This window comes from Onychostoma macrolepis, chromosome 02 (genome assembly GCF_012432095.1).
Source record: "Onychostoma macrolepis isolate SWU-2019 chromosome 02, ASM1243209v1, whole genome shotgun sequence".
NCBI lineage: Eukaryota > Metazoa > Chordata > Actinopteri > Cypriniformes > Cyprinidae > Onychostoma > Onychostoma macrolepis.
The window spans coordinates 18,658,435-18,678,298 of record NC_081156.1 but is presented as its reverse complement, the minus strand read 5'-3'; positions in this window follow the sequence as shown (position 1 = coordinate 18,678,298).

The window sequence follows — 19,864 nt, the reverse complement described above, 5'->3', positions numbered from 1 at the left end:
TAGAAGGAAACGAGAGGAAAAAAGCGAGTTCGTGGTGAACAGCAGTGTGTTGTCTGTATCAGAGCAGCACTTGGTGTTTCAAAGAATTGCAACTGCAGTGCAGAGACATGACATAATGAGTTTGGTGAGAATACTGCCCCTGGGGCAGGATTAGGGTGCAGGAGATGACGGAGCTGCCAGTGATCTGTCAGATGAGGGTGGAAGTACACACGTATGTCTTTTTGCTGTGCCATGTTTGATAGTCTGTGTTACCCAGAGTGCTACGGAACAACGGTCCAAGAGAAAAAAAGAGATCCGCATCTTACGGGGGTTTTATTTCGCAACAGGATGAGGAAATGGTACCCTGACTTTGTTTGAACTTAGTGTCTTTTAGAGATATAAAGAGCTATACTGCAGTAAAAATAGTACTTTCAATGGAAACTAAGACACTTCAATATCTTCTGCATTTTGATGTCAAAAGTTAAAGCATTGGGCTTATTGAAGTAAGTAAATAAATAAATACTAAACAAAAGCTTCGCTAAATGTAATATTTTACATTATTTTATCATAGCTTCTGTCGAGATTTGTTCTGTGGTAAACATAACCGGATGATACTTGGATGTTTTGTTGTACAGTGTAAACTGCACATACTCACACCCCAAACGTTCTTATAGTTACAAACGTACATTTAAAAAATAATAATAATAATAATTTATTAACTGCTTTCAGATTTAGTATGGGTGTGTGTATTTTACGTTGTAGAGCAATACATCCAAGTATTGTCCATTTACTATTACCACAGACCTTGTTTTACCCATAAATTGAAAAACCCCATTATAAAACCCCATAGGAAAATCTTGAGGGATCCCATGGCCAATTAGTTTTCTGGATTTTGATGCCATGGCTGCAGCACTCTATTAATTCAAACATTAATATATAGCTTACCAGTCTAACTAGCTAGCTAGCTTGAAGGGTCCAGTAAGCCCCTGCTGGTGGATGTTGTAATTGCACCAAAGAGCATTTTTCTCCGCTGTTCTTCGTTCAGAGGTATCAATGTGTTCTGTCATTCATAAAGAAAGAAAGAAAGAAAGAAAAAGATGTAAATTGCATATACTGTATTTCACATTAATATAGGAGATGTTTTGACTGTCTGATTTTTTCACGTTGTACTGTATTAGGCTTTTTTTTTGCAATTGCAAAAGAGAATGCAATTGTACTTATTACTCATAACTTACAATGTATACTGGCATTTTCATTTTCTTTTGGATGCTCTGCAGCTCTGTTTGGACTGGATAGGACGTTTGAGTTTTTAAAATGATTGTATGTTTTCATGGTACATCAGCCTCTTTTATATAAAAAAAAAATATGACCCCTTTTCATTAACGTGTGTGTAAATTTGTCTTTGTATTTAAATGAGCTTGCATTTGTACTCTTTCAGCCTTGATGAAGGCCTCTGTGTACTGAAATGCACTAGCAAATACTTTTTTCTAGCTCGTTCCTACAATTTGTGTTCAAAAGTTTGTGAAGTTGCACTTGAATAACTGTAATGCTTCAGTCTCTGTCTGAAGTAACATGATCTTCTACAGACCATTACAACTACCTGATACTCTTTAATGCCCTGTTACCTAGTGCTTAGAAAGGTGTTTTTTTATTATTATTATTATTTTTTTTTTTTTTTAACAAAGATGTTGGTTTAAAAAGTATAAACTGGTCATTCATCAGGTCATTCGGTTACAGCTATGGAGAAATATTATTTCATGCCCCAGGGTTATATTATAAATATTTATCGTCTGTGTTTGATTGGTGCGGACTTTCAGTAAACAGCATTCGCAGCAGGGAATCTAGGGTTTAGAGATGAATTTGAGGTAAGCGCAGTCAAATGTGCGGTCTCTTAAGAGAATAATTGTGTCCCTGCAGTGAACAAAATTGACGATGAAATCCACCAGATAGAGCTGAATTAATTCCTACTGCGTTTACTCCCCCTGTTTACCTCAATTTGGTATTTCACAGTTTCATTTTTGTTCAATTATCATATCATTCGCCACACCTTGGCATGCGAATTGGAAGTAGATTTCTACTGATGGAGGTAAATAGCTGACTGTAGCCTTCCCTTTTTTATTATTGTGAGCCTCACCATCTATATTAACCTCAGACACATTAAAATCATTGGCATTGCTGCTTTAACATCTGTCAGGAGCAGATTAAATTTGTTCACTCACTCATTTATTTTATATTCCTCTTCTCTGCAGAACTGTTTTAGCCTTATCTGTGGACATTATTCGTACATTATTATGATCTCATCTCTTAACGTCTCTCTGATTCATTGTGGCCTCTGTTAGGCTTTTGTTCTTTTGACAAGCACATAGAAATTGAAACACAGCTATCACCACTGTAAATGGAGCGAGACTGGCACAGCATATATTTTTTAAAATAACCAAAGTGAACAGAATGAGCAATATGAACAAAATGTTCCGTTAAACATCTGAAAACAAAACTGCTGTATTGCACAGAATCATCTTGTAACTTAAATATTACTGCTGATAAAATTGGTCTGCAGTGTAATTGAACAATGTTTGAGGGATATGGGAAGAGTAGATTAGGATTCCCTAGAGTTACAGCAGATTCAGCTCAAATGCAGACCTTCACATGATTAATTTACCTACTAGTGTGCATATAATGTAATATAACACACACATGTATATACATTAAAATTCTTAGAGGAACCTGACAGCATGAAATATATTCATATTATTCAAGTGACCAATCTGAATGGATGTTCAAATGATGCAAGGTCATTTGCTTCCATTCAAATCGTGGCAATGGAAGTTGGAAATTTCCCACTTTCTGCATATATTTCCAATCATTAAAGCAACCATTCAAGCCAGTCAGCTTTCAGTATAATGTAGTTCGTCATCAAATCTGCTTAGACACAACAGGTAAAAGGGAAACTTGTTTGGTCAAAATACAGACAAAATGATATTTAGGGGTTTCAAACAAGTGGCCAGTGGTGGAGTTTTCGTTGCATGGGTGAGTAAAAATAGTAGATGAAATCTCCATTTATTATTGGGCTCTCCAAATGTTTAGAATGACGCTTCAAGCTTTGTTTCCTTAATATTGAAGATTGACCCTTCGCAGGGAGCTTGATTGACAGGCGATCTGACCAATCATAATGCCGAATCCGCCATTTTTCGTCAGACAAACATACCAGACAGAAGAGTAGATTAACGTTGGTGGACCTGCACTTGTAAAATACGTACGAATTGAACGTGAGGTAGCATTGTCTTCCCGCGGTTGAAACAAGAGACCTTCTGATGTTCATTCATATTTATTTGCTTATCTGTTTACATGAGTATGTGATTATCAGCATGTTAGGCCTACTCAGAGATTACATTTAATCAACATTTGAGCAATAATGCAGTTACTAATGCAAACTGTGCTTGATATACTTTTTTAAAATAAAGGCGGATTTATGTTATTGTTTTTGGTCTTGTCATGTGTCTCATCTAACAATATCAGATTCAACAATTGCTTTGGGTTTTATATATTGTTCTCATAAGGTTCCAGAAAAGAACAAATATGAACCATATAGCCAGAAGGCATCTGGATGTCTTGAACTTTCACACTGTGTTCTCTGTTGGAGAAAGAGATGTCACCTTTGGCTCCACTGAACTGTAAACACTGTAACTGCTGTCAGTCATAATGATCATGGAGCTAGTGGCCACAGCTGGCAGACAGGTTTTAATCTCCATGTAGCAATTGAGTCTCAAAATGTTCACCTGACACACACCTCAGAACCATGATTGAATGATGAGTCCTTGTGACAAGCTTGTTAGATGCTAAGCAAAAGGTCTTTCAGGACCTATGTCATGTCTTAAGTGTGGGATGTTTTACCACATTGTATCAGGTGTTATTTTACCAAAAATATAGAGCCTATACTTTGCGAAAAGCCCAGAATGTCCAATTTAGGACTGCAGCAACACATTTTATTAGTGCAAAGTCTTAAGCGCAAAAAATAATGATGCATGTTTTTCAAATGTAAGTTTTATGATTCTGTGAGGCGCATTGGCAGTGAGGGAGGAGGCTAAATTAACAACAATTCTCGCTGTTAGCATTTCAAAACTACAAAATTTATGACTCATATCAGGCCGGCGCAAATCCCTCATCTAGAATTTCTCAAACCATTTTCTGCCCAGAATGCATGTAGAGCGCCTAGCCTTTTCACCCTGCCCCCCTTTTTTCCCCCAGAACAACTAATTTGGATTACATATTGATTTTTGAGGTCAGGAAGACAGATTGGTTATTGTAAGAAATGGTCTTTGGAGGATGTACACAATCTAAAAAGTAAGCAAACAGGCACACTAGAGGAAATGTCAAGCCGGCCATGTGATGCCCACTTGTGGAATTCAAATTACTCTGAGTTTCCGCTACAGTACTTTGAATTGGCTGTGCGAGTCGACATACAAATGAGCCGCGAACATAATCCTCTTTTCTGTCATTGTAGCATATTTTAAATATAATCTCGTTCATCTTTCGCCTTCATAGTTCATAAATGCATACATACGGCACACATATTCCCTTTTGATGTGTTTGGTCGTCTCAGATTTAGCAGCAACATATTTTTTACTGATATCAACGTTTTTTTTTTTTCCTTGATCTTCATCTCCCTTTCCCTCCGAGGATGAAAATGGCAAAGGAGTGGGAGCCTTTTCAGATGCTTGGCTTTGTGTGATCACTGACCTGTGAATATCAGTGATGGTGGAAATGAGTGAGAGGAGGGTCCTTGTGCCATTGCCACAGTGAGACTGAGACTGAAGCCTATTTTCCAGATCATTGCGGGCGCTGAGGCCTAACGAGATGAGAGAGGGGAAGCCATTCTTAGCCTGATGTATAACATTTATTCTACTACTGCATTGTGGGAAACTTTTCTAGTTGGGTATTTTAAATGCAGCAGCTATAAGTCTGTTTTTGTTTTTTTCTTTGGCACAGATGTGTATATTTTAATCTGTAAATGATTAATAAAATCAGGAGCATTCAGACTGTTCAGGAGCCAAATGTCCCCAGATTGATCCACATCAAAGTGTGGATCCTGCACACACTAAATTGCCACTCACACTTTGATTCAGGATTTAAACACAAATAGAAAAGAACAGGAAAAATGGTGGATCTGTGTTTGACCGACTGACCATTAAGTAGAGATGCCATGAAAGGGATCTGAGTTAATAATCAGTATAACTTGATGAAAAATATGTATGTAATGTTATTTGTGCTATATTTAATCTGCAACAACATTGTGAACATTTATAATGATATGAATAGCATAATAGCAAAACGGATATATTTGGCCATTAACTAATAAAAGCATCATTTTGCAAAATATGAGCAGAGTTTTCAGCATGAAAGATCCACGACTGGTGAATCAGTGTGCTTGCTGTTTGGTTTCTCTCCAATGCGGTGAGATAAAAAAAAAAAAAGTTTGAGTAGTGTAAATTTAAAACTGTGGATTGTATATATGGTGATGTTAACCATGACAGGATGATTGACATGCTGGTTTGCGGTGACAGAATGCACGCAACAGAGTGCAATTTTTTGACATGTTAATATGTCCCAAAGTTTGCCTATACTCTTTTGCTACACACTGAAAAGTATCTACTTTTTTTTCACAGAAATAATAACATAATCTTTTAATCCTGCCATAAATGTGTTTTAAATGCAATTAAGAGATGGTTTGCCCACAGGGATGGGCCACTTGTATTACAATGAATAAGAGAAATTGGAACGCCCCATATATGGTGGCTCTAGTATATAATGTCCTGACTTCCAATCACCAACTCATGACATCTACTTTTGGAAGCTCCAGATCATAATTTGATCAACACAGCACATGCATTGGCTGGACAAACCTGAAACACATTCATTATTTGTTCATGTATGTATGTATGTATGTGTTAATTAATTCATTTATTTAGTTATTTATTTGAGCACAACAGTAAGTTTATACAATTTGTGTCAGTTCTTTAGCTGATCTGAATATGTTTTTAAAATGTGAATTTGCCAAGCAGTTTTTGAGATTTCCCTATTAGGGGTGGGCAATATGACCAAAATTTGTTTTAAGATAATGATATATCCCAGATAGCATACGGATGTGGGCCACTTAAGGCAATGATACGGCACTGCTGGCCTTCTTATGCCCCGTTCAAAATGGATGTAACCCTGAAGTGGCCGCATGTAAAATTGCAAAAATGGCCCAAATGTATCACATCACATGTTGGCCTCTGTAGGCAAAGATGTGGTGTTCACGGCAATGCCACAAATGTGGGCCAGTAATCCAAAACCAGATCTAGGCCAGTTTTGGCAAAGATATGGCACAGTAAGCACTGGCTAATGTGGCTATGAGCCTAAAGTGGCCCACATATGATCGCACAAATGTGGCTCAGTTAACCTAAACTGTATCTGGGCCAGTTCTGGCAAAGATATGGCACAGTGAGCACGGCTAATGTGATTGTGAGTCTAAAGTGGCCTGCATATGATGACACAAATGTGGCCCAGTTATCCTAAACCATATCTGGGCCAGTTTTGGCAAAGATATGGCACTGTAAGCACTGGCTAATGTGGCTGTGAGTCTAAAGTGGCCCACATATGATGGCACAAATGTGGGCCAGTTATCCAAAACCATATCTGGGCCAGGTTTGGCAAATATATGGCACTGGCTAATGTGGCTGTGAGCCTAAAGTGGCCCGCACATGATGCCACAAATGTGTCCCAGTTATCCTAAACTGTATCTGGGCCAGTTTTGGCAAAGATATGGCACAGTGAGCACTGGCTAATGTGGCTGTGAGCCTAACTTGTCCCACATTTGACATGGCAAATATGCCCCATATATTATAAAACAGATGAGGGCCACTTCTGGTTTGGATATCGACAATGACAATGGCTAATTGAAATGAAGGTTTGAAATTGTCAATATGGCCCAATAAAATTTGGCTACTTTTAGTAGGATGCAACACAGTTAACTGATGTCGGATGATCTGGATATGAGTCTTAAGAAGGCTACATACCCACCCAGACAGCGACCAGTGTTGGCCCAGATCCATCCCACATCTGGCCCGTATGGATTTCACACGGGCCAGATGTGAGCCGGATCTGAGCCAACACTATGTTGCTGTCTGGGCAGCAATTTATGTTTTGAAACATGCTTTTAATTGCATTTTAAAAAAATTTTATGTGTACTGTGCAGCATAAAAACAGAAGTTCACTATAATGATACCTCTTACTGATGATAGCTCTTTAACACAGCGTAGCCGTGACACTTACAGACTTACTGTGTAGGTAGAAACTGAGTGAGAAGCATTTAGGTTCAAACTTGTGAAGGACTTATTTTAAAGTATTGGAATGTGTCTTTGAATATTTATGTGACATTTTAATTGCTGCTTGTGCAAATCCTGGGTCAGGATGTTTTTACCAAGTAGGATACGTTTCTGGAACTTATTTGAACATTTAGGGAGGACATTTTTAAATTTGTCTTTAAAATTTGCTGAGTATTGTTGATGCATAACTCACTTAAGGCTTAGTGTGGCCACAATAATGTATATTTATGGTTTATTTGGTTCATTACTAGCCAAAATGTGGCTGTGCAGTGGCCTGCTTGTGGACCACCGCCAAAATGCCACCATGAAGCATGTGGGCCACATGAGAAATGTGGGGAAGGGTTAGAATAAAAATCACCTATGACCCACATTAGGGCCAGTTTTGGTTTATTTGATTGGCTTACATGCGTCAATGCTAAGGTTTAATTGAGGCCCAAAACTGGCAAACAGGACCTGACTGCCCAAATGCCATTATTCCACATGGTATGTGGGCCAGAGCAAGGTGTTGGATCTGGGCCAGAATTAAAATAAATGTGGCCCAGATTTGGGTCAGTTCTGCTTTATTTTATTTATTTATTTATTGTCACGGCTGCCATGCGACCTTCCTATGGCTTGCTTGTGGCCCAAATTTGGCAAACAAATTTGGTGGACCGCCCAAGTGGCATCATTCTTCACAGTATGTGGGCCGGAGCAAGGTGTTGGATATGGGCTGGATCTGGGCCAGAATTCAAATCAATGTGGCCCAGATTCGAGCCAGTTCTGCTTTATTTGGTTTATTCATGGCTGACATTGGGCCTTCCTTTGACTTACTTGTGGCCCAAATTTGGCAAACAGGAGCGGACAGTATGCACAGTATGTGGGCCGGAGCAAGGTGTTGGATCTGGGCCAGCATTAAAATCAATGTGGCCCAGATTTGGGCCAGTTCTGCTTTATTTGGTTTATTCATGGCTGACATTGGGCTTATTTGTGGCCCAAATCTGGCAAATTCCATTCCACGAGGTATGTGGGCCAGATGAAAGTGTCAGGTGTGGGCCTGATCTGTGCCTCAGGAATTTTGCTATCTGGGATATCTCAGTAGGTTTTTATGTGAGAAATACAGAACTTGAATACTACAGAAATCGAATAATCAAGTTTAAAATTAAGTGCATAGTCTTTAGTGTATGAATTAAACATGAATTGATTCTTATTAAAGATACAAAAGTTATTTAGTCAGTAGCAGTGAGAGATTTTCTTTTTGTCTTTTGTTGTGACAGCAAACCAGCAGGTTTATTAGGCTGCTGTCACTTTAAGACCTAATGCACAGATACATATCCAGATATATCTCAGCTGTTTATGTTCAGTTAAAACATAAGCTTATTTCTCAGGCCAGACCAGGTATTGCACATGTGCAGTCCTAAGAGTATGTTTTAGGACACTGACTGCATCTTTAGTAATCAGAGCTTCTAATGGCAGCTGCAGTGAAGCTTTACCAATTAGTGATAGGCTCTTTTATTTAGAAGGTTCATTCATAAGTAACATGAGTGCACCATCTTTGTATATCTTAAGTCTTTAGTACTGTCTGTAACAATAGACAGTTTACATGATTTGTACAATAAATATAGCATCATAACGCTCAGCCCTATTCCCCTTTCAGTTCAATGGGAGCTGTACTTCTGTGACAATTATTTATAACATGCCCGAGTGCATTCCTAAGTTAAGTGCCAAGTGAACAAACCTGAAAGAGACTTTAAATGTCCAAATTTTCCATACATTGAAAACAAAAGGCAATAAAAGCAGAGAAGACTTTGAAAATGTCCAAGCTGCTCTTTTTCCACAAAGAAAGCAGTGTTTGGATGATGTAAGGGTGAGTCAATGATCAATGTGTTTTCATTTTTGGGGAACTATCCCTTTAACGGCCCTTATATTTCTGTTCAGTAACATGTAAAAAGATCTCTTGTAATTCACCAGCGTTTGATGTCTTGAGCAGTATGACTGTCTACATCATCAGTATATAACATAACACACACACACGCAACTTTTTATTTATTTGTTTTGGCTTTAGTAAGTGCACAAATGCAGCGAAACTGCTTCTCTCATCAAATATTTCAAGTTATTTCACCATATCACTTTGATAAATGCGTTTTTTTAACAGCCTCTTCCACCAAATGGAAAATATAACTTCAATGAAAAGAGTTCTGAAGCTTCATTAAAAGTTTTCTGAAGCAAACGAACAGCCTCTCTAGCCCCTCAGGACACAGTTAGTCCCAGATCTCTGAACCTATGCACCTCATCAAGGGCTGTGACATCCTAATACACTTAAAACTGCCACATGTGCCCATATTTTACCATCATAAAGGAACCTTGTATTCTAGAGATGATCCAGTGTCATCTGTTACTACATCATTAATTTGTGAAGTCTGTGTTTAAACTTTGTGATTTGGTTTAAACTATACCTGCAGTAATAAAACTGATACCCAGGGGGTTAATTTACCCCGTGGAACTTGGCATAATCATTTTCTAAATGTCAGTATAGCAACTGAATTCACCTTGTGATCTCGAAACAATTAAATGTGGCTATATTCTACATAACTTTAATTGTTTCACTGTAGATGAATCCTGTGGAAATGTAGATGTTTTTTTTTTTTTTTTGTTTGTTGTTTTGTTTTTTGTTTTTTTGCAGTTGCAAAGTTATATTAAAAAGCAATGCTAGTGCATATGAAAATGTTTTCATTTAAATGATACAAGGTGATGAAAGGTCCAAATTTATCTATTTACAGCTCATGTTCTGGATATATAAATATATTTCAACTCTAAATCCAAAATGTTAATTATAGTTGATTATTTTATGCATATATAGTTGTTGATTTATACAGTATGATAGCATCATATTTTAAGCCAGCGTTATTTAGTGACTCTGTCATGAGCAGAATACCATGGTAAAACACTCTTATTCTGCAACAAGTTCAAGTTCTGCACAGTCAGGTCCAGCAAATCTATCAATGTGCCCTAGATAACCTGAGTAAGAGAACTGCCAGTTATAAAGTAAAGCTTAAAAGATTGAAATAGACATAAATTGTCATTAGTTTTGTTTTTCTGATAGTAGTAGTCTGAATATGACAGCAGTGCATTAAGTGGTGAGTGTAGTGAATATAAATTCAGACACCATTTCCACTGGATGTTTACATTATTTCTGAGTTTAAGAGGCTTTTGGGACACCATTTACATACATCTGGGACTATCAACAAACAACCAATACTATAATCTTCAGTAAACACAGCAGGTGTAATGCACCTCTGATTTAACCAAACTGGGTTGTCACAATCGATTTACGCATACAGATAATGTCAAGTTCGATTTAAATTTATTTGAATTAATTTGAATGTAAAAGTGGTGATATCTGAGTGCATGGCTTGTTTACGTTGTAATCTTCCATTCTTAATAGTTTGATCTATTTAAGAACATTTGTGGTTGATTTGCGAATGGCATTTTCTCTTCTACAGGGCATTAAGCCTTTCACAGTTCTATGGAGGCACTACCTTCCCCCATGTGACTCTTCACCTGCTCAGGCTTTAGGACCTCTATAAGAACTCAAATGGGATAAAGACAAAAGAGACGCTGCCTCCTCCTGCCTGCCTTACACTTTTTTTGAGCTCATATTTTGCCCTTTTTTTTTTAGTGCTGACCATTACTTTCTCATCCAAATTTTTTTGAAGAAGTACTTCCTTCCTCGCCTCCTTGGAGAAATGACATCCCTTGGAGGAAACCCACAAAATCTGACATGATATGCTATCTTGCTTGAATCCTCAGTAGACCTTAGTTGGACATATTTTTTATTTATTTATTTATTTATTTTTATTTTTTTGGTGGGTGCTATCAAGTTTACACTCAAGCTGTTGGTAAATCAGGGTCCCTGCTGGAGCCACGGCACAGCAGTTAGCACACACACACGCATACACAAAACAGTCTTAAAAGAAAGTAAACCTCATTACTAACTGATTTGAGATGTTCTTCATAGCAGCAGCTGTTGTTTAGGTCTCATATATGTACTACAGTCCTTCTTCAAACCAATCAAGACACTACACAATGCTTGCAGTTGGTTTTGATGTTACTGTGTTGCTACATTTGTTACATTAATAGCATAAAAACACAACAAAAAAATTATTATTGTTGTATTTACAGAGGAAACTATTTCCTATCAGTGCTTTTTGGTAATATTTTAAACATGTAATTGATAACATAATATTTGCTTTCTTTGCCTCTGTCCATCAGATATAGCTATTTTTTTGGGGTTAAACTAATCTTAATAGCAAAATTGTAAAGTGTAAATTACTGACATGAAGGATACATCTGGAATCAAATTATATTTTGGACAAATAGATATATCTATTACATAAGATATGTGCATTGAGGTTTTGTGCATTGAGGTTTTGTTTAATGTGGTTAGACAGTTAGCTATTCTGGTTATTTGTTCAACCAATGGAAGACATTTCTGGACCTGGATGAACCTTTCAAATGGGCTCTAGGTGACCAAAAGTGGCTGAGGAGACTCATAGAAAAACACAAAGTCTTTCACGGGTAGAGTTTGAAGTGAAGATTTTGACAAGTGTCCAGTCTCGCTTTGGCCTTGTCCTACTTGCAGATCTTTTGCACTATAAGATGAATTGGTTTAGAGGAGAAGCCTGTCGACAAGAGAAGGTCAGAGAGAGCCAAGCAGGATCTTAGATGGTTTTGTGTGACTGCTCATTAAGTCTCATCCAGCCTTTAGAGTTCTGCTTATGAGAGAAACGTCCACCACGGCAACTGACCAGACTGACTGCACAAGGAAAAGCACAGCTCTTGTTTCAACAACAGTGGGAGGAAAATAATGAATGTCGCTTTCTGCTGGACTGCTGCTGTGCTGTTTAGTGTGGTGGGCATGTAGTTGTCTGGAAGACATTTCCAAATTCGACATTTGAGCATGGAAGGAGCTGGGCTTATATGAATACATGTATATCTGTGCAGTGTATTCATAAATAAATACTTCAGATGTACCAGAAGAAGCTGTGGGAAGACATGCGTTTAAAAAACTGTTTGTATTATTCTCAACCTTGGAGGAAAAACTTATGAACCATGAAACCTTGTTTAGTCTCTCCCCAGAACATCTATGAAATAATGCCCTCCTGTTGCAGTGATGGCAATGTGCAAACAGTGTGCCAGGCGTTCTGTTCATAACCTGCCCAAGGAAATCAAAAACTTTCAGCTTGAAGGTACCATCAGTGTTTCCCTTTGTCCTCTTTTGAGCTATTAGCAACAGTTTTGCACAGAGGAAGCATTCCTGCATTTAATGACAACTAGGTGGTATGCAAAGGTTTTTCAAAGATTAACTATTTTAACTTTGCACAGTGCAACATGGCATGAGACTTTGAAAAACATAATTAAAAAAAATGATTTGTGAAGTAATTGGACTTAAGGCAAGGCAAGGCAAGGCAAGTTTATTTATATAGCACATTTGAAATAGCTTCAATTATACACATTGGGGGGGGAGATGGGGGTATTTAGGAAAACGTTGCCATATGGCAACAGTGTACCACAATAGAAAATAGTATACACAATAGTAGTTTTTCTAATAAATTATGATTTTCTTTTCAATTGAAATGCACATTTCTTTTTAAAAATGATGGATCCAATCTTAATTTCCATCAAAATCTGTCATACACACAGACACATATACACATGCACACACACACACACACACACACACACACACACTCATTGTTACGGTTACTGAAGGCCAACTCATCCTCATTGTCATCACATGGAAGAGCCAAATCTGCAATCTTCCTATTGCCCTTTCAGTGGAGAATGGGGAAATACATTACTTCAGTTCCACCGTGGTACAGCGTTGCCATATAGCAACACACCTATTTTTCCGTAATGGTACAGTGTTGAAATTTTCTCAATTTACAGTAAAACTATGTTAGACAATGATTTGTGAATAAAAATATGTAATTTACTAACCAAAAAAAATTAAAATAAAAATCCGCCTTGAGAAGATATGATCAGAAATGAGGATTAGCAATTTCTGGAGCACTTCAACAGGTGCATTCCATGTGAGGGTGACAGTGGGGAAAAAAAGTGTTTTGGAGGAACATTCAAATGTAATTTTACTTAAAAACAGCACATCATTGACTACCTTAAGGCCGACCCATTTAATTACCATATTGCAATATATTGTTTTTTTGTTTTTTCAGAATAACAAGGAAAAAAGTAGAAATTAATTGTTGCCATATGGCAACCACGTACAATAGAGGTTTAATGAAATCTGAGAGCTTTCTGACCCTGCATAGACAGCAACACAACTGACATGTTCAAGGCCCAGAAAGGTAGTAAGGATATTGTTATATTGTTTATATTACTTACTTACTATTACTTACATCAGTGTTTCAATCGTAATGTTATGAAGCTACAAGAATACTTTCTGTGCAAAAAAAAACAAAAAATAATGATTGTATTCAACAATTTCTTCTTCTGTGTCAGTCTTTGACACGAGAGTACAACGGTCCATACGATGCATCCCTTTAAGTCTGCACGTAGCATTTAAAAATATTGCAGATATATATTCATTATTGATTTCTGTGTCTGTAGTGTCTTTGCATTTTTAGACAGTTATTTTGATTAATGTGTGAAAGTTAATTCAAATTATCAACATTAAGGATGCAACAATATTAAATACATATATGCTAATAATTATTTTCATAATATGAGTAAATAAATAAATGGACAATATTAAAATTCTGTACTATTTTGTCTAAGTAAAAATATACATTTAAAACTAAAATTAGGACAACAACACAACCTCGGCATTTGATTCCAGCTCTTCCCACTCCTTGAGTTCTCTCCACCGCTGGAAAGATGCTCCGATATTTACACGGGTCTTACGGCCTGGTTGTAACCCTTCTTTTTAATGTTTTGTTCCTCCGATATTTTCCTTTTTTTTATCTTCCAGTTTTCTCTATCTATAGTCGATCTGCTAATATCAATCCTGTACACTCGAATTGAGTGCTCTCTTCTCTCTATCATAACAAGACACGCCCCCTTACTGCTGATTGGCTGCAAGTGTGTTTCTGCGGTCAAAAGCGTTTTTCAAAAATTGCTTAGTGCACCTTTAACTTTAAGTGAACACTTTAAAGAAAAAAGATACAAAAACTGTCACTGCAGCAGTACCTTTTCAAAAGAGACTAATATGTACCATTTAGATATGTAGATAATAGATATAGATATTAGATATTTAGATATGTACCATGTTCACTTTACGTAATGTACCTTTAAGGTACTAAAATTCAGCCTTTAAGGGTAAATAAGGTGCAGATGTCTATCTTTTGAAAGGATCCGCAGTGACAGCTTTTTGTATCTTTTTTTTTTTTTTTTGGAAAATTAGGGGAAATGTGCATTTAAAGTCTTCAGTATCGACAAGTAACCAATATGGTATTGATATATCATGCATTCTTAATTGCCACAATTCATTTTATTAAAAATGTTGTATGCTGACAGCCCTAGTTTATTGGTAATGTGAGTGTTTCACAGCACAGTGCATGCAGTGACCTTGTAGTTCCTCAATGAGAATCAAAAACCACACAGCGTCTCTGTGAAAACAGCTCAAAGGTACCTCCAAATCTGAGGCATGTGACAGTTCTATTGCATCAATGTTTTCTATGTTTAGACTTCATTCCCATTCAGGCTGTAATTAGTATAGACGTCCTCGTAATTAGAAAAGCACTGAGTTATTGCATCAAGCCCATTAGCATTGATGAGTTTATTGCTGTACTGGTGACTTTTGAGATTCGCAGTGGTATTTTTAATGAACTGTAATAATCTAAAAAGTTTTTTTTTGTCTAAAGCTGTACAAGTCTGTTAAAAGGAAATGTACATTTTATCACTCCACAAAAACTTTTGTACGTAATTAGCTGTAATACGCATAGTACAGAAATCCTTGGTTTTCCTGTAGAGTTTTTAGTCCTTCGCAACTACTATACTTTAATCAGGGGAGTGGTCGGGTTCGGTTTTACCTCTGTGATAATATCTGCCTGCAGTTTTCCAGCAGTGTGGGTGGACTCACCTTGTTGCTATCACTATGTCTCTCAGTAGAGCTTTGCTGTGCACACAGGCAGATTGTAATGGCAAGTGCCTCTGTCTCTTTCCTCTCTCCAGTGTAATGAGAGCTTAATTAAGTCTGCCAGCTGCAAAAAAGTCAATTAACATATTGTGTCTGAATGACTTATTAGATTTTTTCAGTGTCTCTTGGGTGAGCAGGTAGGTTGAATACAGTCACATACATTTGTGAGGCGGCTTGAAGGCTCAATTAAATTAAACTGCCTTTGATATCATGCAGCCTCTCTCACTTACAACAGTGATGAGTAATGAAGTCAATAAGACCTCTTGATTCACAGCTGTAGTGAAGTCTCTGAGATCCTATTTAGCTGTTGGATGCTAATGTGTGTGTGTGTGTGTGTGTGTGTTTTGGAGAGATGCTGCATGGAGTTAGGGTTTACTTTTGTTTTTTTGTTTTTGGTTCTCTAAAGACATTTCTTTTGGTAGTGGCTTACAGTGATTCGGCTGGAGGACTTAGAAAGAGCTGGAGCTGGAAAGAGTCTCTGTTGTGTTCAGTTGCATCAGACAAAATGTATTTCATGCATGGTTAGAGAGTCTTAATTCTTTGCAAATTGAGTGGTCGGTGGGTTGCCAGGGTTGGACAAGCTCATTGTTAATTTTTCATTTTTGCATAAACAAAAATGATGCAGATTACAGTCAAGCTGTATTGTATGACAAATAATTTTAAATGGATCAAATTTACTCATAGCCTACATATTGGCAAAATGAATCATTATACAGTGAATGTAAAAAAAAAAAAAACTTAAAAAAAAAATTTTAAATTCAAAATTTAAAATAAACAACAAGAATATTTCTATTGGTCAAATAATCCAATTTTGTGACCTTGACCATGTGAGTTTGCTTCCACATGATGCTCTTTGGATCATCTCAAATAATACTGGAGAACACAATCAGGGCCCGTATTCTTAAAGATTCTAAGAATCCTCTCAGAGAGCTCCTAATTTAGCTTAAAAATGTCTAATTAGGAGTCTTAGCTTAAAAGTGATTCAGGACCAATCGGAGAGCAACTCTTAGCGAGAAAAAGGCGAAAACTTATCTTAGTGAGGAGGTGGGGTTGACCCCGTTGCTAGCTATGACACAGTCTTTTGAAGACTGTGATTGGTTGGTTGTCCAAGAAGGAAATAAAAGAGCACTTTTAAGAGTAGGGTTTATTTTAAACCTTCACTTTGAAATTACAGGCGTAATTTTTCCTGTTTTACCGTACTCTCTCTCTCTCTCACACACACACACACACACACACACATTATGTTATTATATGTATATATATTCTTTATTTTTTATTTACCATGCTGTCATACTTAACGTATTTTATAGGAAATGAACAGCGACACACTAAGGTTCTGAAAGTGCTGTCAGGTACAGACCCAAATCATCGCTGCTGCATAGTTGCATTTTTCCAGTTGCTAAATATGTCAATGTAGTGAATACTTCCATTTCTGGCGCTATGGCATTTCTGTGCGGTGTCTGAGATGTTAGCGTGTCTCTAATAAGATCGGTCACAAACATGATCCCTGCACCATCTAATGTGTAGCATATTATCAACTCACTGTTATGCATTGTGTGCAACACATTTCTTCTCCCTCTTCATGTTTCGTCCATTTTGTCCACTGCTAAAGACACTCTAAAGCCTCTTAAAAGTCCTCGTCCGTACTCCTAACAATTTTGGACCTTAAGACCTCTTTTAAGGGTTAAGGTGCTTTCTGAATTACTTTTCTTCTTTACTAGGATCTTTTCTTTAATTTTAAGGGCAAACACCCACATTTCTAAGAATTTTCTTAGAATTTTGTTACTAAGAGCAACTCTTAGAGCTAAGATCTTTCATGAATACGGGCCCTGGTTTTACACAAACTTGAGGAGTTCACGCGACTCAAGTGCTGCTGCCATTCAATCAAAACAAGACAAACCAAAGCTAAAATATTCAGTAATTCATGTCAATTGTACAAACTTGGATTATGCTGATAAGGTAATTTGTAGAGAGGAAAAGCATATTATAAAATACAAAATAAAGGCATTTGCACTAATGGATTCAGACTTCTGACCCCATCTGTGTATACTGACAATATTCCAGAGATTGATTTGATTTCCCAACAGGAAAGTTTGTCAGTAGTTACCACTAGGGGACACTGTTGTGCAGGATGACTTGTTCTTTGTTTTATCAACCCTACCCCCTCCAAAGGTAACAGTTCCTGCCTTTAATGGCAGACCTTGCCAGAGCTAGCCAGCCCATAATAGAGCCACATATTTATGGCTGACTAGAAATATGTCTCACATGATGAGTACAGTCATGCATAAGCACGGCTCTAAGACAGTTCACCAGCTCAAGGTGAGTGATTCACCACACTTGGTCAGTTCCAAAGAACATAAACCAAATATATATATATATATATTTTATTTATTTATTAATTTATTTATTGTGCTTTGCTTTTTATTTTACTTTATGTTTTACATTTGGTTTAAATGTTAACTTAAAATGTTGTTGTTTTTGTTTTTTTGACAATGGTTCAAAAAACTTCTATACTGTAGATCCATAAGGTATATACTGTAAAATGTATTTCTAAGAGTTATCCTGCTGCTTCAAGCATTTAGACTACTATTGTGCCATTCGCAGCCAAAAAGTACTCTATTAAATGACTATTATTCCTTTTAATAGTCACTGTAAATAAGATGACTTGTTCTTTTTCACTTCCAAAAAAAAAACTGAAAAACATTTAACAGTATTTTACTGTAGAATTACATGAAATGTCCTATTATATCTATTACAGTTTTTCACCATATAGTGGGCAGGGCTCGCAAAATTTAAAAATCCCTGGTAGCCCTTCGGGCAGGTACTCTTCGGATTTTGGTAGCCCAAATTAATTTAACTAGCCCAAATTAAAAAATTACCTTTTTTTTTTTTTTTTTTTAAATATTGAAAATCAGATAGGAGTTTAAATGTCAATCAAAAATATTTTCAATACACAAATATCAAAAAATATTTAAAAAATTATTTCACTATTTACAGGGTATCCACAGAATTTTAAAAAATAAATTTAAGGAAATGTATGACCCTTTTTAAGAGCTGCACAAGTAAAATGAACACAGAATGAGCGGGGTTGGACAATGTCTATGGTAACATACAGTATTGAGCCATAAAATTACATGATTTACTGTTCACATACAGGTTTTCACAAAAACAAAAATCTTATACAACAGTGTTTCAGGCTATAGACCATTTTTATGAAAAGGGATAAATCAAGCATATAAATTATGTTAATTTAAAACGTATAAATATTACTGTCTTAATTGTTTAGATTTTTAGAAGGCACATTGACTTCTTTCTCATTTACAACCATGTGTTTGCTGCGTAAAACATGAGTTGATATTTGCATTGATCTGAGCATAAACAGCAAGAAAGGCTATTTGGAAATGCAAATTCATTCTCTGACACGAGGTGGCGCTTTAGGAGCGCTGAGATATTGCGGTTTCCCCGGAAACGCAAGCAGCTTTGCGCTCATAAACGCTGCTTTATCAGGAATTATAGGTGAAATTAAAATGCCAACCACACGTTTCTGAGGACAGTCGGTTCCCTTCAGAGACATTCACATAAAGACATCCGCACCGCGTTTTGACTTGAAACGTGCAGCGCTCATATTTATTCAATGACATCATTACCCTTTGAAGTTTAATCCTGCCGTATCGCGCGACTCTTGTCTTTCCGTCCCCAACTGTAAAACCTCTTGAAATTATAATTAAGACATTTCTTATACCATTTAACGTATTTAAAACTTTTTATGGTCTTAAGTTTGATACAACTCACTTTAAGAGTTTTTAAGGATCCGTGGGAGATCTGTATTTAAGGAGCCCGTCAGGCAGGCAGTGATACATTTTGGTAGCCCGACTGGAAAACACAATATCCCCGGGACGTCGGGCTAGCGATTTTGCGAGTCCTGGTGGGTAAAGAGTTAACTTATGGTTAACCAAGTATGTTTTTTTACCGAAGCGTTTTTACACTCTTTTACAATTAAAAGTATAATATTTTTATTTTTATTTTTATTTCTATGGTGTACCCCTAAACAAAACCGAATCACTTGTAAAATTAAGCTATATATACAATAACTGCAAAAATTGCTGTTGCACGTGCATTCAATTCTAAATGTAATATGCATTTCATGGCATTATATTAAGAGCATTTTCAAAGGATGGCAAGACAAATTAATGCATGAATGAGTAAAAAAACAGAGGAAGTTCCTCCAAGACAGTGATGTATGTTGATTTATTGCTCTGTTGATGTGTGTGTACATTGCAGTTCATCATTTCAGGATGAAAACAGAATCTCTTCTATCATATCTCCGTTCACACAGCATGAACTTTACTTCTTCTCCGGAGCTGCACTAAGTGTTGTGGCAGGGGTGGTG